Source organism: Apodemus sylvaticus, chromosome 14 (genome assembly GCF_947179515.1).
Source record: "Apodemus sylvaticus chromosome 14, mApoSyl1.1, whole genome shotgun sequence".
In the NCBI taxonomy this organism is placed as follows: Eukaryota; Metazoa; Chordata; class Mammalia; order Rodentia; family Muridae; genus Apodemus; species Apodemus sylvaticus.
Genome location: NC_067485.1, coordinates 619634 through 644376, shown reverse-complemented (window position 1 = coordinate 644376; position 24743 = coordinate 619634). Strand labels below are relative to the sequence as shown.

Here is a 24743-nt window from a genome sequence, read left to right as displayed (position 1 = left end):
TCCTTTGGGATCCTTGCCACTAAACTAAAAGCTGTCACCGATAAAGTCAAAGAGAACCCTTGATATTTCATTTAAAGTTAAAGAAAGAAAACAGCATACTGTAAAGCCAGTTTCTGCAAGACTGACTACTATAGCTGCTACAAGAATACTAAGCACATTTATTTCTGTAAGATCTTACATCTGTCTATAAGCAGCTCTTCCTTCCTTATTCAAGTTTCCTTCCTTTTTTACAGGTAATATGAAAACACAAAGAGATGCATGTCCCTTCTTTATCATACATTATTCCCCCAAACCCCTTTGTAAATTACAGATAAGTTTACTTAAGGTACAGAAAAAGAATATTGGCTTGAATGGAGCCATGGATTTTCTTTTTTGTAAGCTATAACAATAGAGCTGTAATTTTACTAACATTGTGTATTTGATCCCTAGTATGTGACTCTGCTTTTTATAATATTTTGTTATCTTCCTTTTCTTTTTTGTTCATTTATTTTATTAACTTTTGAGAAGATGCTTTCAAGTACAAAATCCAGGGCTAATATGCAAGATCATTGGGCACAATGGCTTTCTGACCAGCATGTTAGATCATGAGAACTTTATCATAACAAAGTGAGAGCATGTGCACCCTGAAACCATCCTGTTGTCATTTTATTTTAGAAGGCTCATATTTACCAACAAGTGCTTTGCTTCATGGGTAAAGGTAAACATTGTCAAAAATTATATAGATGAGACAAATCCAAGTTTGTTAAGAAGTACAACTGTAAAACCCAAAGGTCTGAAAAAAATCAAAACTTACAGCTCCTTCGTTGACCAAAAAGAAAATAGTGGGACAGGAAACACTAAGATTCTAGGCAGTAGAGCAGTGGCTGCTCCAGCTGAAGGGCCATCAGCAGTGGAACCAAGGCGTCACAGGGACCAGTTAGGCCCTGCGCCCACGACCACTGACCTTCGCTGACCAGCCGGGCAGCAAGCAGCTGCAGTTGTGCGGTGCCTTTCCTGCACGGAGGCCACTTCAGAACTCGGCCTCCCACCAGTCAGGAGAGGCGCATCCATCTTGGTTCCGTACTCCACGGATCGGACTGAGGTACACAAACATAATCCGAGGCCAACACCGCGGTGGTCTGAGCCCGACGGGCGTTGGCCTGCACCCAGGCCCTGGGCGGGTCGGGGGGCCATCGGGGTGCCAACCCAGCCAGGAGGTTTTTTTGCACAGGCCTGCGAGCGCGCCGCCGCCATTTTGCCTGCAGGACGACAGAGAGCTCAGGCGGGCAGACCTGTAACAGGCATAGCCTAAGGCTAACAAAGCGGGGGTCCAGGCCCCAAAAGGCACAGGACTGACCCCAAGAACTGGGCGGCTTGGTGGGCCATCTGTGAGTCAACCCGCCCAGGTGATTGTTAGCAAATCAGACTGTCCCTGCGCTTTCAGGGAGCACGGGCGCGCACGCCCGCCATCCTAGTCACCTGGCAGACCCAATTAACAGTCATAGCCCTAGGGGAACTTTGCTCGGACCTCGGCCTCCCAGGCTTTTGCCTGTACTAAGGGACTGGGCGGCCAGGCTAACCTTGTGTGCGACAGCCCGGTTGGCGGATCGGCTGCCCAGCGGAGTGAGCGGAACACAGGGGAGGTCACAGTAGCATACACCATCTGCACTCCCTGGGAGTGCACACAGGCTCCATCTGCTCCACAGACACAATCTGGGGCAAGGCCTCAGGCAGAAGCCCTTAGCTCTACTCTCTCCGCTTCCAGATCCAGATCAGTCTGGGCAGCAGCATTACGTCTCCAAGTCCTGCAAGTGGCTAGCTGGGCTTCCGGGCGGCCAGCTTGGAGAAGTCAGTGTGCTCCAGTGAATCCAGCGGGCCCCAGCGGGAGCCTTCGGGTGCCTGCTTTGGGATCAGAACAGCCTGGGCAGCAGCACACTGTCTACAAGCAGTGCAGGAGGTAAGCTGTGCACCAGAGGCCAACTGGGAAGGGGCAGCTTGCACTGGTGAGTCCAGCACTGAGAAGATAAACTAACACCAGTGAGAACTAGATGGCAAAAGGCAAACGCAGGAACGTCACTAACAGAAATCAAGGCAATATGGCAACATCTGAACCCAATTCTCCTCTACCAACATGTCCTGGATACCCCAGCACACCAGTAAAACAAGATTTGGATTTAAAATCACTGGTCATGATGCTGGTACAGGAACACGTGAAGGTCATACATAAAGAAATTCAGGAGAAAATGGATCAAAAGTTAGAAGCCCTTGCAAGGGAAACACAAAAATCATTGAAAGAAATCCAGGAGAATACAAAAGCCAACAAGGAGGAAACGCAAAAAACACTTAAAGAAATACAGGAGAACTTTGCTCAACAGGCTGAGGTCATGAAAGACGAAACACAAAAATCTCTTAAAGAAATACAGGAGAACTTTGGTCAACAGGCTGAGCTCATGAAAGAGGAAACACAAAAATCTCTTAAAGAATTACAGGAAAACACAAACATGCAAGTGAATGAGCTAAGCAAAACCATCCAGGATCTAAAATCAGAAGTAGAAACAACTAAGAAAACTCAAAGGGAGACAACTTTGGAGATAGAAAGCCTTGGGAAGAAATCAGGGGACAGAGATGCAAATATCAACAACAGAATACAAGAGATAGAAGAAAGAATCTCAGATGCTGAAGATTCCATAGAAACCATGGACTCAACAGTTAAAGAAAATGCAAAATGCAAAAAGCTTGAAACCCAAAATATCCAGGAAATCCAGGACACAATGAGAAGACCAAACCTAAGGATTATAGGCATAGATGAGAGTGAAGATTTACAACTTAAAGGGCCAGCAAACATCTTCAATAAAATTATGGAAGAAAACTTCCCTAACCTAAAGAGAGAGATGCCCATGAATATACAAGAAGCCTACAGAACTCCAAACAGACTGGACCAGAACAGAAATACTTCCCGTCACATAATAATCAAAACACCAAATGTTCTAAACAAAGAAAGAATACTAAAGGCAGTAAGAGAAAAAGGCCAAGTAACATATAAAGGAAGACCTATCAGAATCACAGCAGACTTTTCACCTGAGACTATGAAGGCTAGAAGGTCCTTGGCAGATCTCATGCAGACTCTAAGAGAACACAAATGCCAACCAAAACTACTATATCCAGCAAAACTCTCAATCACCATAGATGGAGAAACTAAGATATTTCATGACAAAACCAAGTTTACCCAATATCTATCCACAAACCCAGCCCTAAAAAGGATAATAGGAGGACAACACCAATACAAGGAGGGAAACTTCACCCTGGAAAAAGCAAGATAGTAACCTTTCATCAAACCCAAAAGAAGTTAAGCATTAAAATTTAAAAAATAACGTCAAAAATGATAGGAAGTAACAATCACTATTCCTTAATATCTCTTAACATCAATGGACTTAATGCCCCAATAAAAAGACACAGACTAACTGAATGGATACGTAAACAGGACCCTACATTTTGCTGCTTACAGGAAACACACCTCAGGGTCAAAGACAAACACTACCTTAGAGTAAAAGGCTGGAAGACAATTTTACAAGCAAATGGTCTCAGGAAACAAGCTGGAGTAGCCATTTTAATATCAGATAAAATTGCCTTTCAACCCAAAGTCATCAAAAGAGACCCTGAGGGACACTTCTTGCTGGTCAAAGGAAAAATACAAAAAGAAGAACTGTCAATCCTGAACATCTATGCACCAAATGCAAGGGCACCCTCTTTCGTAAAAGAAACTTTATTAAAACTAAAAGCACACATTGCACCTAACACAATAATTGTGGGTGACTTCAACACTGCACTTTCCTCAATGGACCGATCAGGAAAACAGAAACTAAACAGGGACACAATGAAACTAATTGAAGCTTTGGACCAATTAGATTTAACAGATATATATAGAACATTCTATCCTAAAACAAAAGAATATACCTTTTTCTCAGCACCTCATGGTACCTTCTCCAAAATCGACCATATAATTGGTCACAAGACAGACCTCAACAAATATAAGAAGATCGAACTAATCCCATGCCTCCTATCTGATCACTATGGAATAAAAGTGGTCTTCAATAGCAACAGAAACAACAGAAAGCCCACATACACGTAGAAACTGAACAATACTCTACTCAATGATACCTTGGTCAAGGAAGAAATAAAGAAAGAAATTAAAGACTTTTTAGAACACAATGAAAATGAAAACACAACATACCCAAACCTATGGGACACAATGAAAGCAGTGCTAAGAGGAAAACTCATAGCCCTGAGTGCCTCCAAAAAGAAAATGGAGAGAGCATACATTACCAGCTTAATGACACACCTGAAAGCCTTAGAACAAAAAGAAGCTATTTCGCCCAGGAGGAGTAGAAGGCAGGAAATCATCAAACTCAGGGCCGAAATCAATCAAGTAGAAACAAAGAGAACCATACAAAAAATCAACAAAACCAGGAGCTGGTTCTTTGAGAAAATCAACAAGATAGATAAACCCTTAGCCAGAATGACCAAAGGGCACAGAGAAAGTATCCAAATTAACAAACTTAGAAAGGAAAAGGGAGATATAACAACGGAAACTGAGGAAATCCAAAAAATCATCAGATCCTACTACAAGAGCCTATACTCAACACAACTGGAGAATCTGGAGGAAATGGACAATTTCCTTGACAGATACCAAATACCAAAATTAAATCAGGACCAACTAGACCATCTAAACAGTCCCATAATGCCTAAAGAAATAGAAGGAGTCATAGAAAGTCTTCCAACCAAAAAAAGCACAGGACCAGATGGCTTCAGTGCAGAATTCTACCAGACCTTCAAAGAAGAGTTAACACCAATACTCTTCAAACTATTCCACAAAATAGAAACAGAAGGAACACTACCCAATTCCTTCTACGAAGCCACAATTACGCAGATACCAAAGCCACACAAAGATCCAACAAAGAAAGAGAACTTCAGACCAATTTCCCTTATGAACATCGATGCAAAAATACTCAATAAAATTCTTGCCAACCGAATCTAAGAACACATCAAAACGATCATCCACCATGATCAAGTAGGCTTTATCCCGGGAATGCAGGGTTGGTTCAATATACGGAAATCCATCAATACAATCCACTACATAAACAAACTCAAAGAACAAAACCACATGGTCATTTCATTGGATGCTGAAAAAGCATTTGACAAAATTCAGCATCCCTTCATGCTTAAAGTCTTGGAGAGAACAGGAATTCAAGGCCCATACCTAAACATAGTAAAAGCAATATACAGCAAACCGGTAGCCAGCATCAAACTAAATGGAGAGAAACTTGAAGCAATCCCACTGAAATCAGGGACCAGACAAGGCTGCCCCCCTTTCTCCTTATCTTTTCAATATTGTACTTGAGGTACTAGCTCGGGCAATTCGACAACATAAGGAGATCAAAGGGATACAAATTGGAAAGGAAGAAGTCAAACTATCATTATTTGCAGACGACATGATCGTCTACCTAAGTGACCCAAAGAACTCCACTAGAGAGCTCCTACAGCTGATAAACAACTTCAGCAAAGTGGCAGGTTATAAAATCAACTCAAGCAAATCAGTGGCCTTCCTATACTCAAAGGATAAGCAGGCTGAGAAAGAAATTAGGGAAATGACCCCCTTCACAATAGCCACAAACAGTATAAAGTATCTTGGGGTGACTCTTACCAAACATGTGAAAGATCTGTATGACAAGAACTTCAAGACTCTGAAGAAGGAAATGGAAGAAGACCTCAAAAAATGCGAAAACCTCCCATGCTCCTGGATCGGTAGAATCAATATAGTTAAAATGGCCATTTTGCCTAAAGCACTATACAGATTCAATGCAATACCCATCAAAATCCCAACTCAATTCTTCACAGAGTTAGAAAGAGCAATTATCAAATTCATCTGGAACAACAAAAAACCCAGGATAGCTAAAACTATTCTCAGCAACAAAAGAAAATCTGGGGGAATCAGTATCCCTGACCTCAAGCAATACTACAGAGCAATAGTGTTAAAAACTGCATGGTATTGGTACAGTGACAGGCAGGAGGATCAATGGAACAGGATTGAAGATCCAGAAATGAACCCACACACCTATGGCCACTTGATCCTCGACAAAGAGGCTGAAAACATCCAATGGAAAAAAGATAGCCTTTTCAACAAATGGTGCTGGTTCAACTGGAGGTCAGCATGCAGAAGAATGCGAATAGATCCATCCTTGTCTCCTTGTACTAAGCTCAAATCCAAATGGATCAAGGACCTCCACATAAAGCCAGACACTCTGAAGCTAATAGAAAAGAAATTGGGGAAGACCCTTGAGGACATCGGTACAGGTAGAAAGTTTCTGAACAGAACACCAATAGCATATGCTCTAAGAGCAAGAATTGACAAATTGGACCTCATAAAATTACAAAGTTTCTGTAAGGCAAAGGACACCATCAAGAGGACAAATCGGCAACCAACAAATTGGGAAAAGATCTTCACCAATCCTACATCAGATAGAGGGCTAATATCCAATATATATAAAGAACTCAAGAAGTTAGACTCCAGAAAACCAAACAACCCTATTAAAAAATGGGGTACAGAGTTAAACAAAGAATTCTCACCTGAAGAACTTCGGATGGCGGAGAAACATCTTAAAAAATGCTCAACTTCATTAGTCATTAGGGAAATGCAAATCAAAACAACCCTAAGATTTCATCTTACACCAGTCAGAATGGCTAAGATTAAAAATTCAGGAGACAGCAGGTGTTGGAGAGGGTGTGGAGAAAGAGGAACACTCCTCCACTGCTGGTGGGGTTGCAAATTGGTACAACCACTCTGGAAATCAGTCTGGCGGTTCCTCCGAAAACTGGGTACCTTACTTCCAGAAGATCCTGCTATACCACTCCTGGGCATATACCCAGAAGACTCCCCACCATGTAATAAGGATACATGTTCTACTATGTTCATAGCAGCCCTATTTGTAATTGCCAGATGCTGGAAAGAACCCAGGTATCCCTCAACAGAAGAATGGATGCAAAAAATGAGGTATATCTACACAATGGAGTACTATTCAGCCATTAGAAACAATGAATTTATGAAATTCTTAGGCAAATGGATGGAGCTAGAGAATATCATACTAAGTGAGATAACCCAGACTCAAAAGGTGAATCATGGTATGCACTCACTAATAAGTGGATATTAACCTAGAAAACTGGAATACCCAAAACATAATCCACACATCAAATGAGGTACAAGAAGAAAGGAGGAGTGGCCCCTGGTTCTGGAAAGACTCAGTGAAACAGTATTTAGCAAAACCAGAACGGGGAAGTGGGAAGGGGTGGGTGGGAGGACAGGGGAAGAGAAGGGGGTTTGCGGGACTTTCGGGGAGTGGGGGGGCTAGAAAAGGGGAAATCATTTGAAATGTAAATAAATTATATCGAATAAAAAAAAAAGCCTGAAAAAAAAAAAAGATTCTAGGCAGTAGTGGAGTGTACCTTTAATCCCAGCACTTGGGAGGCAGAGGCAGGCAGATTTCTGAGTTGGAGGCCAGCCTGGTCTACATAATGAGTTCCAGGACAGCCAGGGCTACACCGAGAAACTCTGTCTGGAAAATAAAAAATAAAAAAGTAGATAAATAAATAAATAAATAAATAAATAAATAAATAAATAAGGAAACACTAAGACAAGAAAAGAAACTATCTTCTGAGTTTCCCCATTCCAACTTAGAGGATTTCCTATTAGATCTTTTTGTCATTTGCCAATGATTTTCTGAGAAAAAAAAATCCTAGAGGAGGTAATAAAGCTTTCTTTTGCATATTATGACATTCTTTTATTCCTAATAATATAACATACTGGCATATTGACTTTCTGTGAAAAAATTCTCTTCTTTACTATTGCCTCCCAATAAAGTATGTGCCCTTCACGTGTAGTTCTTGGTTTTTATTGTTGTTACATATTTCCCCCCAATGGAATGCTGATACTAAAACCTGAGAACTTATCTGTCCTTTTCATAGAATTTTCCCAGTAAAAATTTCTGGTAAAAATTTTGTACTAAAATTGTTGGCATTTCTTCTAGGCTCTGTCCCACAGGTACCTGGCAACAGCCATGTGTGCCTGACTCACTACAAAAAGGACTCCTTGCCTCCTTCTCCTCACTCTCTTGCTCTTGTTCTCTTCTCTCCTCTTGTTCCTGATCCCTTACCTTCTTTCCCCCTCCCCCTCTCTCTCCATGTGCTCCTGGCCAGCCTCTACTCCTCCTCTACTTTCTGTCTCTCCCTCCCTCCCTCTTTCCCTCCCTCCCTCCCTCTTCCCTCCCTCCCTCCCCCTCCCTTTCTCTCATCTCCCTTGCCCATGCTCTGAATAAATTCTATACTATACTGTTGTACCTCAGGGGGAAGGGATGCCTCAGCATGGCCCACAGATGGTCCATCTTCCCCCATACCTTACCATACCTCCCTCAAACATATCCCTGGCTTCTCTCTATCTTTTTATAAAACACAGCATTTTAAGTGTGTGTGTGTGTGTGTGTGTGATGTACATGCTATGCACATGTGTGTAGGTATCCACAGAGGTCAGAAGAAAGCATCTGATCTGAACCCCTGGAGCTGGAGCTGTGAGCCACTTGATGCGGATGCTGGGAACTTGGGTCCTCTGTAGAGCAGTATCTCTCCAGCAGTCCTCTACTACCACTGGTAAACATTGCACGCCAACTTCCCTGGATCTGGATCTCTGGGTATGTTTGTTAAGCAGTGTTTAAGTTAGGTTAGCAGAGATAATAAGAGACACCCTAACTGTGGGTGGCACCATTCTATGGGCTGAGTTGAGGTGGAGTCAAGGTCTTGAGCTGAATAAAAAGGAGAAAATAAATGGAGTAACACCATTCCCATCTCTGTCTGCTGACTATGGATTTAATATGACTAGCTGTCTCAAGCTCTTGTACCATAATTTTCCCACCATGATGTACTGCAATCTTTTGAGCACTAGCCAAAAGACATACTTCATTCTCTAAGTTTCTCTTGTCACATATTTTATTAAGACAGTGAGAAAAATAGCTAAAACAAAATTCCCAGCAGTGGAGTAGAGACAACATAGCAGGGCACCAAAGTGACATTCTAGTCTTCCCTTAGGTTGAAATAAATTTAGAATATGTTTCAACGAATAACATAAAACAACAGGATCTTTAGTGCACCTGGTGGCATTGCTGGAAGCAGCTAGATCTCAGTATTTCTACCAGAAGGCCATCTTGGTTTTTACAGGCACAGAAAATAACTCGACATTATAGCAGGTTCTGGGGAAATGTTTTTCCTGAAAAGCACTGACTCTTCACAAGGTAACTGTGATGGTTTATATATGCTCAGTCCAGAGAGTGGGACTAATAGAAAGTGTGGCCCTGTTGGAGTAGGTGTGTCACTGTGGGTGTGGGCTTTAATACCCTCATCCTAGCTGCCTGGAAGCCAATATTCTGCTAACAGCATTCAGATGAAGATGTAGAACTCTCAGCTCCTGCTGTACCATGTCTGCCTGGATGCTGCCATGTTCCTACCTTGATGATAACAGACTGAAACTCTTAATCTGTAAGTTAGCCCCAATTAAATGTTGTCCTTATAAGAGTTGCCTTGGTCATAATGTCAGTTTACAACAGTAAAACCCTAAGGCAGTAGCTAAAAACAAGTTAAAGGCCAGGCATTTTAAACTTTCATTTCCAAATGTGTTTTCTTTGAGTAAGATCTTTAACTTTGTACTCAAGAGTCATTGTGAAAATACTGGTGAAAACATGTCTTATTTTCTTCAAGACTTTAGTTATAAGAGTAACTATGGTAATTTGCTGTCAGCTTTTAGAATGTTCTATTCCAAATGACAGAAGACTCACCTGAAAGTCCTCAGTCATTATCCTACATCTTTAGAGTAGCTAGACCTCATGGATTGATTATACCACAATGAGATCAGCCACAAGTAAAAGGCTATCCTTTAACAGGAGCTAAGCAGTCTCCTTGAAAGATCAGGGCTAATCCAGGACCACCTTTAAGCACTGGAGCTGAGATCATGCTCAGCCAGACAACATATTGATCAAGACTGCTAATTAGACAAGCCTCTTGCCTCCACCTCAATTCTTCTTCTGATTAACCCTAACAGTTGAGGCTGTTGAGATAGCTTTGTAGTTAAGGGCATTGGCTGCTGTTCCAGTAGATTCAGGTTTGTTTTCCAGAAGTCACATTACAGCTTGAAACTCTCCATAACTCCAATCTCAGGGATCTGCATTCTCTTCTGGCTTCCGTGGGCACCAGGCACAAACATGGCACAAAGACATCTATACCATAAAAGAACTCATCAACATAAAATAAAAATCTTAAGAAAAAGAGTCTCTATATATTTAAAAACAAACAAACACAAACAAACAGCCCGAGACACCCAAATCTCATGTCCATATCCCATGTCCCTGTTGCATAGTAGTTCCTTCAAGTTGATGCATTACATATGTAGGTGGTTTCTTTGAAACTCAGCATGTTCTAAAAGAGGCTCTTTAGGGTTCAGGAAGTATACACTTCAGAATCACCAGGAAGTCCCTAAAATTGACTTATATAAACTTTAAGGACTTCTGAGAGATACTCTCAGACCATCTGAGCTATCTGGAATAGACACTAACTTGGTGGGCTGTCTGAAAGTTGTTCAGTGATCTCTGGCTTTCTAGAATACCCCCTTCCCTGAGGTGTGGTCTTTTAGTGGTAAAGCTGTTAGCAAATCATTCTTCCACCTGTATGTAACCCTTGGTTTATCAAAATGGACTTTGGCAATGCATTTGCTTTAGTCTGTCATGAAGCGTCTGTCTGAAGTGAATAGACTTTTGTTATTGTCTCTCTGGGAACAGAGTCACATAGAACTCAGAAAGCTTGGATCAGGTCAATTTTTCCCTGTGTTCCCCACAGGATGACCTACATTTTTTGCAATGATTATGTGAAAACCAAGTTCGACATTTTACCTATGCAAAGAGGCATGGTTATTTAAAATGAAATGACTGATAGGTAAAATAATAGTTATACAGATTTTTGTTTCCTAACATTTCAAAGTTCTAAATGTAGTTATTTACTTAATATTTGTATTTCTTAGAATGTATCTAATCAATTATAGTATTGCATGTTTGAGTATGCACTCATTTATTCAGACTTGAAAAGGGCTCAACTCTGAAAGACATAAACATTTTAAGGGGAAATCAAATGAACCATGAAATTGAACTTAAGCTCCAAGACCTCACATTCTGATGACACAGAAGAAAAGTAATTATAGGGGGAAAATAAGCTGTCTTGGATTTTAAATAGAAAAAAATGCCGAAGTCAAATGGTCAATAAAGCATAGCTAATAGAGACAAAAGCAATATGTAAGTTCTATATGATTTTTGTCAGATGGTGTCATATGTATCTATTCCATCTGATCCAAACATGTCTCTGTAATAAGGAAGAGTTTCATGTATATTTAACGTTTGACCTACAATCAGCACGTTACTAGAGACAGACTATTGCTAAATCATCTTACACTTTTCTAATATCATTCCTAGGAGACACACACACACACACACACACACACACACACACAGCTCTTTCAAGAGTTTGTTCAAGAGATAAACTGCATGATTTTGAGGTTGAGATTATTCATTGTATTTACAATATGTGCTTAAAGTATGTGAATAAGAGTTGATGTGGTGGTTCAGCAAATAAAGATGTTTGCTATCAAGCCTGATAACTTGAGTTCAATATGTAAGTCCTACATAAAGGTTAAGAGAAAGAATCAACACCCAATAGATGTCCTTTGATCTCTATATGTACACCATGGTATTTGAACCCTAACCATGCAAGACCCTAACATACATACAAAAATAAGCAAATAAAAATATATATGCATATGAAAATATACTAGTAGTTTTGTTAACCATTAAAATTCATATGGTCTGATATAATATTTGAGAAAAAGAAAAATAGTTTAAAAGAATAACTACTTAGAGCAAATAAATCCATTGCTCAGTAACTATTTTAGCTACAATCTATGTGAAATTACTTTAAATTAACTCATATAGCAACTGCAGAAAATTCAATAACCTAATCAGGAAGATACATTTATCAATTAAATCTTAAATAAATAACAATTCTTTCCTAAGCCAATTTTTATGACTTTTGTTCATTTTGATATTAAGAAATAATCTAATAAGAGAAAAGTCAAAATTAATTTATTCAAGTTTTCCTTATCAAATTACAACTTTTAGACATGACTTTATTGTGGTTTAAACCTCTAAAAGTTCATGTATGGGAAACTTAGTCCTCTAAGCAGCAGATACTGGTAGCATGTCTTTAAGTCATGGAGGAGATTACTACAGAAGGGACCCTAAGACCTCAGTTTCTATAGCTTCCTATTTTGAGATGTAGTTAAGGCAGTCTATGATAGGATGTAGTTAAGAAGGCCCTCTTCAGAAATGGGATGGTACAGTGCCATGCCCTTGAATTTCCAAACCTATGCTACTGTTATTGTTATTTTTTGTTTGTTTCAATCTCAAATTTAGTGAGAATTTCAGTCTTAAGGCAAATGTCACAAGCAAAGAATTAAAAGCAGAAAATTTCTCCATGGCCATGAAGCTTTTATAAGTAAGTAAGTAAGTAAGTAAGTAAGTAAAGAGTTAAATAAGCTGCTTTCGTTTATTCATTATAGTATAAGAGATCAAAATGACCTAACGAGTCTTAAACTGTCTATAAGAGAAACATTAGCACTGATGTTTGTGATCATTCATTAACATCCTAAGTATTTCTCAAAAATATCAACTTTGTACTTTAAAAACCTATCAATTTAAATACAATCTACCCAGAAATATATCTGATCTGCTAAAATCAAATGGTTAGACTCCATAATATTGTGTCTTTAAGCTGTTTTAGTGATAAATAGTAATACTTTTCTTGCTATTTAAATTAATCCATAAGTTGCAATAGTCATATTATCAACAATAAACACTTAAATGAATGAAAAATGTTCAATACTATGGAAGGAAAAGAAAAGCAGATGTCTATCTAAGAAGCCAAGTGAAAACAGACATGCAGCTTTGTCTCTCCTACCTACCTGCATCCTGTGTAAGCACTTCATTCAAAAAGCTACCAAGCTACCTTCCAGAGTACTGACCATCATCTACAAGGAGTCAACAATATCCAGGATATTCTATTGACTCTAGAAGATCTGGATGTTAAACAGAGGTCTCCAGTTTCTATTATGCCGATGTGATATTTTCTTCTATGAGGGTAAAGGATTATGTTTTATCATTTTGTTCAGTGCATGACGAAGGTGCATTCTGAAGCTTCATTCTTTTCATTTCTTCTACTGTTTTATTTTAACTAGAGAAAGACAAACTTGAAAGTATTATTTATAAGCTCACTAGTCAACCCTTTTAAAAACAAACATATTAGGACTGGGGATATTGTTCAGAAGGTTAAAGTTCTTGCTTTGCAAACATGAGGGCTATTTAGCATCCTCACAATCTGTGTAAGTGTCAGGTGGGTGTGGTGGCCCACCCATAATTGCGTCCTGGGAATGTACAGGCAGGAGATCTCTAGATGAATCTGGCTAGTAAGATTATCAATACAAGTGAGCCTTGGGTTTGAGTGAGGAATCCTGCTTCAATGAAAAATGTGGAAGAGTGTCAAATAATTCACGGATACCAACTTAGGATTCCACATGTATACGTACATGTGTGATTACACATATACAAACTTGTGTACAAAAAATCTTGCATGCTATAACACACAAAAAATGGAAAGAACAATAATGTCTTAACAAACTAAACAAAATTACGTGTACATATTTTGTTTGAAAATTAAAATGATAAATGTTTAAAGAAGTAGAAATGCTAATTACCATCATTACCAATTTTGGACATGTATAAACTGACCATATTGTAGTTCATAAATGTGAGCAACTATGATGTATCAAATAATAAAGAAGAAAGACATTAAAAATAATGAATAGGTCATAAAATTACAACATAGAAGCTACTTGTGGTTTGAATGTGAAATATTTCCTCCATAAACTCACATTTTGCACATTTGGTCTTTATATGGTATAATATGTATACAATACACACACACACACACACACACACACACACACTACCACTACTAATAATATTTCCTAGAAATTAAAAACAAGGTGTCAAGTGACTAATGAAGATAGCTAACATCAATCTCAACCTTTCACATGCACCTGCACACACATGCATGCATTCATACAAATACATATATACTGCAACACTCAGCTAGATTGAATACTAGTCTAGTTTTCTCTTTTACAATAGGATTACTATAACTCACAATGTTCTAAGAAGTGGCTAACTGGAAGACAAGAGCAAAAAATCTTCAACACAAAGCAACAAAGAGATGGAAACATTAATTACCTTTTGTTAATCAATGCACATTGTGTTCATATACAGAATATGCCTCTAATTGATTTTATCTTTTACCTTTTGCTTAGTGGAATTACCTCTTTTTGAAAGATACATTTAACCAATAATTAATTAATTGGTTAATTAATTAATTAATTAAATTGAACAGGAAAAGAAGGGACAGGGGAGTAATTGTCTTTAGGATAGGGCTTCTTGGATAATAACCTTGATTGCATTTTCATACTTTCAGTCCAGAATCACCAAAACACTACTTTTATGATGGTTTTTAAGTCTCTGATTTGTTCAAAATGTGTTTCTACTTCATGAGAACTTGAAGTTCTGTCTGTGAGCTGCCTCTGTCCTATTTTGTCTATAAAATGGAAAGTTTAAATATCTTCTATTCCCCACTACCACTTTTCTTTCTGCCCTCTCTTGGTGTAGTAGAGGGCAGACACACAGTGGGTCTGTAATCCTGAGTTTGGGGCCTGCCACAAATTGTAGTATTTGCCATTAACTACACCTCTTAAATGGAGATGACAAAGTAAGCTTTAGACATGAACTACTTCCAAATGTACTGTTCTCAGTTTTAGATACAAGGTTTAGCAATAAGATAAAAATAAAGGGTTAGGAGGTGGGTAAAGCACTTGCCACACGAGCTTGAAGGAACTGAGTTCAGATCCCCACTATCCATGCAAACTCTTAGGAATGGTGGCGTGTTGCAGGATATTTGATCACACCAAAAAACCTGAGGCTGTGTTTACTGGAAAAACCTGTTTCTAGTTGCAGTGTGACTCGGCCTTAGCACATATCTTTAATCTGACTGGCTGGCTTACAGACATGCCCTTAGTACACACCTTTAATCCCAAACAATGAAGGTAAAGTTAGTTTGTAGAATGAAGCACTCATGTTTGAAAGTGATGTTTAATTGAGTGACAGACAAAATGACAAATCAGAGAAAGATTTGACAGAATAGGATATGCTCAACTCTCAGAACAGAGAAGAAAGAAGTGACTTAAGAAAGAGCAGCACAGAGAAAGAGGGGTGGCAGTTTTACTGGGACAGGTTTGCAGAGACAGGTTGCAAAGAGAGAACAAGCTAGTCACAGATGAAGACAGAATGAGCCAGAGAATGAGAAGGATCCAGAAGATTAGAACAAATTGCCAGAGTTAGTTTGAGGCCAAGTCAGAAACAGAGAGAGATAGAAATAGAGATAGAGATAGATAGATAAATAGATAGATAGATAGATAGATAGATAGATAGATAGATAGATAGATAGATGATAGATAGATAGATAGATAGATAGATAGATAGATAGATAGATAGATAGAAGATTGAATCAGTCAGTTTGGAGTGGAGTTGAAGCCAGAACAGTTGAGTTGAATTAGGCAGACAGAGATAAGAAGCAACTAGGAAGTGATGGGCTTATTCAGCTGTAAGTCTCAGAGGCTGAAAACATTCTAGGGGTAGATAAGATTATATGGAGGCTAGAAACTTCTAGGAGGGGCTTAAGTTATCAGATGGAGGCAGTAAGCCTTGGAGATGACAATTACATCAGGGGAATAAAAGATACAATTACAATGGCATGTGTCTGTAATTTCAATACTGAAGGGCAGATATCCCTGGAGCTCATTGGCAAGCCAGGCTAGCAATTACTGAGTTCAAAGTTCAGTAAGAGACCCTGGCTCAATAAATAAAGGGGAGAGTGACTGAGTAAGTCACCCCATGTCAAGTTCTGGCCTCTGTATGAATGTACACATGTGTACACTTACACTCACATACATTCACACCCACATTCAAACATACATAGACATATTCTCCACAAGCAAAGAAGTATAAAAATAATGCATAGTGTTTCCCTCTCTTCCTTGCACATCTGTCTCTGTGATCTGCCTATCAATCTATCTACCTACTTACATATCTGTATCACCTATGTCATCTATCTCTATGTATAAAAACCATCCCTTTTTTCTCTCTCCCTCCTCACTTTTCTTGCTCTTCCCACCACCCACACAGGCATTACAAATCTGCCTACTTCTTACAGGGAATCATGAGGAACGTCAAAGTCTTTCTCCTACCCTTGGATACCTTCTGCTGTATTCCATATCTTAAATATTTCTGTAATGCCTACAAGTTAAGGCCTGGCTTCCCCAACTATTTACAACATTACCCCTTCTGGAAAGTAAGCACTCTTAGCCATGTGGTATCATATTATACTCCATTTATCATGTCTCCACAAGAGCGTGTTGTTTTCCAAGCACCGAAGGGCCCTACATGTTTTATGTAATTGTTTTCCTACAGATCTCCCCTCTTTCTTCTGAGCCTGTATGTTCTTAGCTTTCCCTTTCTTCTTGCCTGGAACACATTCTGAGATCAATGAGTAGAATTAATTATTAATTAATAAATTCTGGTGTGGGGTTGCTACCTGCCTCAATGACTTACTTTCCCAAATGAAACACACACACAGTCTTTATATTTTAATATGCCTTAAGTAGCATGATATCTGGGCAACTGCCTAGCCTCCAAGGTACTAGAATCTATCTCTTGCTGATATTTCTGAGTTATTACTTACTAATCTCTATGCTCCATTGTGACTGCTCTGTACCCATTTGTTCAGTCTTCTGGGCTGTGCTTTCTTGGCCAAGAACCCATGGTGCTCTCCTTGCTTCTCTACCCCATGGCAGCCTCTGGATCCCTCCTCTGTGCACACTTTCCTAAAGAATGGCTGATCTCCTTCTTCCTCTCCTCCCAGTCTAAAGCCAGGGAATCCTAATAGCCTGCCTCTGTCTGTCCTCTCCAGCTATTGGCTAATGGCCAATGGCATCTTTATTTACCAATCAGAATTGACTGATTCTGGTTCCCAGAAGCTTCATGCAGACCCTCTTGGTTTTGGGGGGACCCCATTAGCATTAAAATACAAGCAGCTGCAAATGATGGAGGGATTGAGTTCATTTCGGTTCTTTTTCCAGGATGATTTTAGAATTAGTCTGTTTAACCACACCATAACAGCAATTTCAATTACTTTGTGACCTAATTTCTGTTCATAATTAACATATAGCAAATTAAGAAACACACGTCTCATGAATTATATATCCTATTTTCTCAAGTTAAGTTTTACAACACTAAATTCTGCTTTCGTAATTTCAGCCTTTGCAGTTTGTTTCTGAAATACAGTTTCCACCTGTATTAGTCAATGTTCTCTAGAGTGACAGAATTTATGGAATGAATTTCTTACTATATGTAGAAAGAGGATTTACAGAGTGATTGCAGGCTATGGTTCAGCTAGTCCATAATGCCTGCCTATGAATGGAAGGCCCAAGAATCCAGTTGTTCTGTCCATGAGGCTGGATGTCTCAGCTAGTCTTCAGTTTATGCCAGAATCCTGAAGAGGCTCTAATGCCAATGCAGGGATGTACTTGCTAGCAAGGTGAGAGCAAGCAGAAACAGAGAAACACATCCCTCTTCCCTGTCCTTATATGGAATTATACATCGTATTTTCTCAAGTAAGTTTTGCAATACTAAATTCTGCTTCTGTAGTTGGATTAGCAGTTCGATTCTGAAATACAGTTTTCACCTGTATTGGTTTCCAACAAGTGTAGCAGGGATTAGAGGTGAATTTTCCCACTTCAAAAGAACTGGATGAAAGATGTGTCTTCTTGCCTTCAAAATCCAGATTAGAAATCTTTATTCCTACTTCAAATTAAGCAAAGAATTAATTATTCTCACAGTGTGTCCTTTCAATTTTTGGTTTTATTTAACTCCAGATGTACAAGTAACAACCAAGAATAGCCATCACACTACCTATGTAAAATCCTGAGTTGCTGGATGTGCCTGTGTTGTGTTATGTGATTGCTCAGAACCTATTGCTAAATGTTTGTTGCCAATGTTTGAGAAATGTAACCATAGTTAGATGGTTACATTTACATGAAACTGTTGAGTGTATTTTTGATACTTTAAAATTCAGAATTCTGGGATTTTAGATTCCAGATTTTATGAGTGGGGCTTTTGCAATTGAGGAATTTTATAACTTCTTCCCTTAAATCTTCTTCTGCTGGAGCCTCCTACCACAGTAAGCCTATGAGACTGTTACTGTTCTTTTTAGTTTGGAGATGAACAAACAGGCTCAGAAGGACTCCTCAGAGCTGGCTCTTTTTATGGTTTTGTTTCCAAATTAAAAAACTCTCCCTTTCAGTTTGGCCTACTCAGAGCATATCTGCCAGCCCATGAGGAATCAGGTTCACTCCCAGATCTGTGTAACCTCAGAGAACATTCCTAACCACCTCAAGGTAAGATTGAGACCCTTTTAGTTGTACACAGTGTGATTTCCCCTTGCTGTCAATTTGTGTATATATGTGTGTATGTGTATGCATATATGTGTAGGTATATATGTGCATGTGATATGTGTGTACATGTGATATATATGATGCACATGGCACACTATGATCTGGCTCATGGGTCCATTTTTCTCCACTTCCCTCACATTGGTATTAACAAGTATACACTACATACTCATTTTTTTTGGTTTTTAAACATGTTTTAAACATGTTGTTCTGGGTATCAAACTCAGGTCTCATGCGTGTAGGGCAAGCACTTTACTGACTAAGCTATCTTTCCAACCCAGGAGAGCAGTCAGCTTTGATTTTCATAAACAAGTTTTAAGTGAACATCCTGGTAAATAAAGGACAGGATTACACTTGGTTATCTCTGTTTCAGATAGGTTCCTAATAACAGTTCTTTTTTTTTAAACTTTTTATTGAATATATTCTTCATTTACATTTCAAATGTTAAACCCTTTCCCTGTTTTCCCCGCTCCCAGAAAATCCCCAACCTATCCTCCCACCCCTGCCTCCAAGAAGATGCCTCTCCACCCAACCCACTTCCACCTAACCCCCTCGATTTCCCCACGCTGGGGTATCTATTGAGCCTTCATAGGACAAAGGGCCTCTCCTCCAACTGATGTCCGAAAAGGCATTCCTCTGCCATACTTTTGACTGGAACCTTGTGCTTGGTTGATGGCTTAATCCCTGGGAGCCCTGGGGCGTCTGGTTGGCCTGCCCTCCAACTCCTCCACTGGGTACGATGCACTCAGTCCAAAGGTTGGCTGCTAGCTTCTGCCTCTGTATCTGTAAGGCTCTGCAGGGCCCCTCTGGAGACAACCATAACAGGCTCCTTTCCGCATACATTTCTTCTCATCCATAATAGTGCCAGGGTTTGGTGAGTGTTTATAGGATGAATCCCCAGGTAGGACAGGCTCTGGATGGCCTTTCCTTCAATTTCTGCTCCACATTTTGTCTCCATAATTTCTCCTGTGAATATTTTGTTCCCTTTTTCAGAAAAACCAAAGCATACACACTTTGGTCTTCCTTCTTCTTGAGCTTCATGTGTTCTGTGAATTGTAACTTGTTTATTAACAGCTGTTCTAATTTGTAACTTTTCTTACCTGTACATGTGGATAAACTTTAAGCATTCATTCAAGTGGGATTTTTTTTAGGTCTATAGAAGCATATCAGGTTGCTATAATAAAGGTATAATTTAAAATTTTCATAATTGTAATATTTTTCTTTAATTGGATTTTTGTAAGACTTAGAGAGATTTGAAGGTAGAGCTAATTCCTGAATTTAAATTAATATACCTCCATCAGCACCACTACCACCACCACCACCATCACCATCATTACCACTAGCACCATCATCACCACCAGCACCTCCACCACCATTACCACTACCACCACCACCATCACCACCACCACCATCACCACTACCACCACTACCACCACCACCATCATCATCACTCTCAGCAGTTGCAACAACATAGGCTGTGTTCATTGGGTACATTCCATGAGCTTCCTTAAGGCTTTTGCTTGCATATGGTCCTCATTTAACGACAACCAAGACTACCCTAATCTACATTCAATTGAAACACAAGATTGATTACGAAGTTTATATAAAAATAATGGTTTTGACTATTTCTCCTCTATATTATTTTATAGATTTAAGATTTGAGGCTTTAGGAGAAAATTACATGATTTTAGCAGAGATATTTTCCTATATTTTGTCACAAGGCTTAGTAAAAGATTTTAGCACTGTATATGTATTTTATGATATTCTTTATGACAGACAAGAAAAGATTTATCTAACAAATACATTTTAGTCTAGTGTATTTTACACAATTGACTTCCACAATTCTATAAGAAAAATAAAATAAAATTTCTATTTGACACATGAAAAAATATAATTGGATATATGCTGAAATGTAATCTTTAAAAAATATGCCCACCCCCATATCCTGTATTTCATATGCCTTTATCAGCATGCTTACTGTCTGAAGTCTGAGGGCTTTTTAAGCTAATAGTATCTCTTATTAAAGTTTAAATATACTTTTGGAGGAATTATCAGAGTCTTTTTTTATTAAATGTATCAAAATATTTGTGAAATCAGAATGCTATAAGGCATTATTCAATTAGAACTCAGCAAACAGAAGAGGCCTTATCCTTCACCTGAGAAGAACTGAACAAGTTGAAGTAGATGAAATATGCAGATCTATAAATAGGTAAATAACAAAGAAAACTGTAAATGACTCATTTTTACCCTGGTCTAGTTCTGTGTGGGAACAGAAAGCACATCAGTGCCAAGTAGTTTATGAGATGAGTGTTTCTAAAAGCTGTGTAGCTTCCAATAGATCATTCTTCCTATAAGTATATTTGAGAGAATAGTCTTGAGCAATAAAAAATCCTGAGCAAGTTAAAAGAATAAATGTACCACACAGTAATATAAAGCACATTTTACTGATTTTTTTTGCATTCCTCTCATGCATGCTGCTCCATGCCTTACAAGTTGAGCCTTTTGGGAGTGTGATCTGTGGTTATATATAATTGGTCTTCTCTAAACTTCTGAACGAGCCTGCTTTTCTTAAGAATTTTTATGGCTGCTTATGTAGTGACTCCAAATAAAAACAGTAAAAATAGTGATGTTTTTCTTCAACTATAAACACTGCAAATGCAGCTGAAGTTGTGAAGTATATAATCTTCCTTTTGGTTTCTTTATGTAGATTTTGAGTCTTATAATCACTTAAGAAAATATTATGCATATTTTGTGGCTGTTTTTATTGTCACTGGAATACTTAACACAAATAAACCCTCTTAAATTTTAAGTGCACAATACAATACTGTTAGGTATAAGCTTAGGGTTGTACAGAACTTCTCTAGAGCTTGTTCATCTCATATAACTGAAGTTGTATACCTAAAAAGATAAGTGTGGTGAGGAAGTGGAGGAAAGGAAAGCCTTGTGACTTATTGGTGTGAAATATACCTTATGAAATGCTGTAAATTCTTAGAAGTTGGTAATGGAATACCTAGTTGCTATATTCAATTTCACTGAAACTCCTTAGAAAATTTGCTAGTATGAAATCTGAGAGAGAAGAAGACAGAGATGTTGTCTTTCTTTTTTATTCTTTTACTGACATTTTTCTACCTTGCTTCATTCTAAGAGGATCTGGAGACGATATCTTGACTACAGCCACTCTGATACCTCTCCTTGAGGGGTACTGTTGATGTTCCCTTTGCCTCCATTTTGAAAATGAAGACAGTAACATTATAGACAACAGTTCTTTAGAAGATTAAAAAGAGAACTTCTGTGTGATTAAAAAACAAAATCAAACCCACACATCTGAGTTACACACATACCTAGTAAAGGTCTGTCTCTTTTACTCTCATGTTTATAGCAGCATTACTCAACAACCAAGGTGAAGAAATAAGAGTCATGTCTATCAACATAAATGAAAAGTGAAGAAGCTATGACAGGCAGGCTACATCAATCTAACAAATTTTAATTTTCACAAGGCATTATCATCAGCTCAAGTCTCATAATCTGAAAATGTAACTGAACACAGGCTAGTGAACAGTGTCTTTAAACATTGTCTTTGTTTAAAGCCTCAGACTTTTTGTCTTAGTCAGGGTGTCTATTCCTGCACAAACATCATGACCAAGTAGCAAGTTGGGGAGGAAAGGGTTTATTCACCTTACACTTCCACGTTGCAGTTCATCACTAAAGGAAGTCAGGACTGGAACTCAAGGAGGTTAGGAAGCAGGAGCTGATGCAGAGGCCATAGAAGGATGTTTCTTACTGGCTTGCTTCCCCTGGCTTGCTCAGCCTGCTCTCTTATAGAACCCAAGAGCACCAGCCCAAAGGTGGTACCACCCACAAGGGGCCCTCCCCACTTGATCACTAATTGAGAAAATGCCCCACAGCTGGATCTCATGGAGGCACTTCCCCAATTAAAGCTCCTTTCTCTGTGATAACTCCAGCCTGTGTCAAGTTGACACACAAAACTAGCCAGTAGAATTGACCCCTTGTCAACTTGACACACAAACACATCACTATTAAGCCTCAACCCTTACTTTCTTATTCATCCCCAAGATCTAAATTACTTTAAAAGTCCCACGGTCTTTACATATTAAAAGTTCAATCACCTTAAAATGTCCAATATCTTTAAAATTCAAAGTCATTTAAAAATTAAGTCTTTTAACTGTGGGCTCCACTAAAATACTTTCTTCCTTCAAGAGGGAAACATATCAGGGCATAGTCACAACCAAAAGCAAAACAAACTCCAATGGTTCAATGTTTGGTATCCAACTCACAATCTTCTGGGCTCCTCCAAGGGCGTGGGTCACTTCTCCAGCTCTGCCCTTTGTAGCACACAGCTTGTCTTCTAGGCTCCAGCTGCCTGTACTCCACTGCTGCTGCTGTTCTTGGTGGTCATCTCATGGCACTGGCATCTCCAAAACACTGCTGTCTTCTACTGTAATTAGGCTTCACCAATAGCCTCTCATAGGCTCTCTTCATGGTGACAAGCCTATGCTCCTATGCATGACCTCTTCAAATCCTGGGCCATCAATTGCAACTGAGGCTGCACCTTCACCAATGGCCTTCCATGGCCTCTCACTGTGCCAAGAGCCTCAGCTGCTCTTCATGACCCCTTCATGCCTTCAAAACCAGTACCATCTGGGTGACTCTTACACAGTACCAAGTCCAGCCACAGCACAAAATACAACTGTGTTTATCTCTGGAACACACTCTCTGTGCTCTCAGAAAACATTTCCAAGAAGATTTTATCTCAGTGATGCTGGTCTCTTCTTAATCACCGCTAATTTCTTAGCTCCAGCTAACCAGCATCAATAGTTCCAGTAACACAAAGGTTTGCTTTAGTGGTTCTGGTATCTTGTTACTCACAGCTGATTCTTCAGCCCCAGCTAACCAAAACCACAGAATTTTCACAATCAAAACATGGCCACTGTAAGAGTCTTTAATCTTCCCTCTGAATTGTCTTCCAAGCCCCTACAGAACTTTCCACCAAGCTCTTAATATTCTAATGGCTTTTCTAGCTCAAAGTTCCAAAGTCCTTCCACAGTCCTCCCCAAAACATGGTCAGGTTGACACAGGAATACCCCACTAAGCTGGTACCAATTTGTCTTAGTCAGGGTTTCTATTCCTGCACAAACATCATGACCAAGAAGCAAGCTGGGGAGGAAAAAGGGTTTATTGAGCTTACACTTCCATGTTGCAGTTCATCACTAAAGGAAGTCAGGACTGGAACTCAAGCAGGTCAGGAAGTAGGAGCTGATGCAGAGGCCACAGAAGGATGTTTCTTAATGGCTTGCTTCCCCTGGCTTGCTCAGCCTGCTCTCTTATAGAACCCAAGAACACCAGCCCAAAGGTGGTACCACCCACAAGGGGCCCTATCCACTTGATCACTAAATGAGAAAATGCCCCACAGCTGGATCTCATGGAGGCACTTCCCCAACTAAAGCTCCTTTCTCTGTAATAACTCCAGCCTGTGTCAAGTTGACACACAAAACTAGCCAGTACACCTTTTCTATCACTATCTTTCAGAACCTCAGTACCATGGTAGCACATGGGCCCCATGTAACCTGTTCTCTATAATTCCTGACTTCTAAGTTAGACTCAACAGAAGAACCACTCTAAAACTGTGTAGCTTTAGGGCAGCCATGGAGTACACTAAATGCACTGACAAACCTTTCTTTTCTTTTCTTTTTCTTTATTAATCAATGTAGGCCACAATATAGTAATGAACCATACTAAGTGGTATAGCCCACTGTGGAGTGTGGTCTTACTTATTCTCCCAAATAGCCTGTATTGGTGAAGGTTATTCAAACCGTTCTTTTCATTCTTTGTTTCTTCCTTCCTTCCTTCCTTCCTTCCTTCCTTCCTTCCTTCCTTCCTTCCTTCCTTCCTTCCTTCCTTCCTTCCTTCCTTTCTTTCTTTCTTTCTTTCTTTCTTTCTTTCTTTCTTTCTTTCTTTCTTTCTTTCTTTCTTTCTTTCTTTCTTTCGTTCTTCCTATTGT

The 24743-nt window shown here is 39.2% G+C and overlaps 1 protein-coding gene and 1 non-coding gene across 2 annotated transcripts in view; both read right to left on the bottom strand.

The window, feature by feature from the left end:
- Window positions 1-24743, bottom strand: part of LOC127665192 (contactin-associated protein-like 3) — a 171633-nt gene that overhangs the window by 91629 nt on the left and 55261 nt on the right. The window lies entirely within an intron of this gene.
- LOC127665355 (small nucleolar RNA SNORA4) lies at window positions 24447-24577 on the bottom strand. The gene has a single exon (XR_007973399.1). It is a non-coding gene; the product is annotated as a small nucleolar RNA SNORA4 (small nucleolar RNA).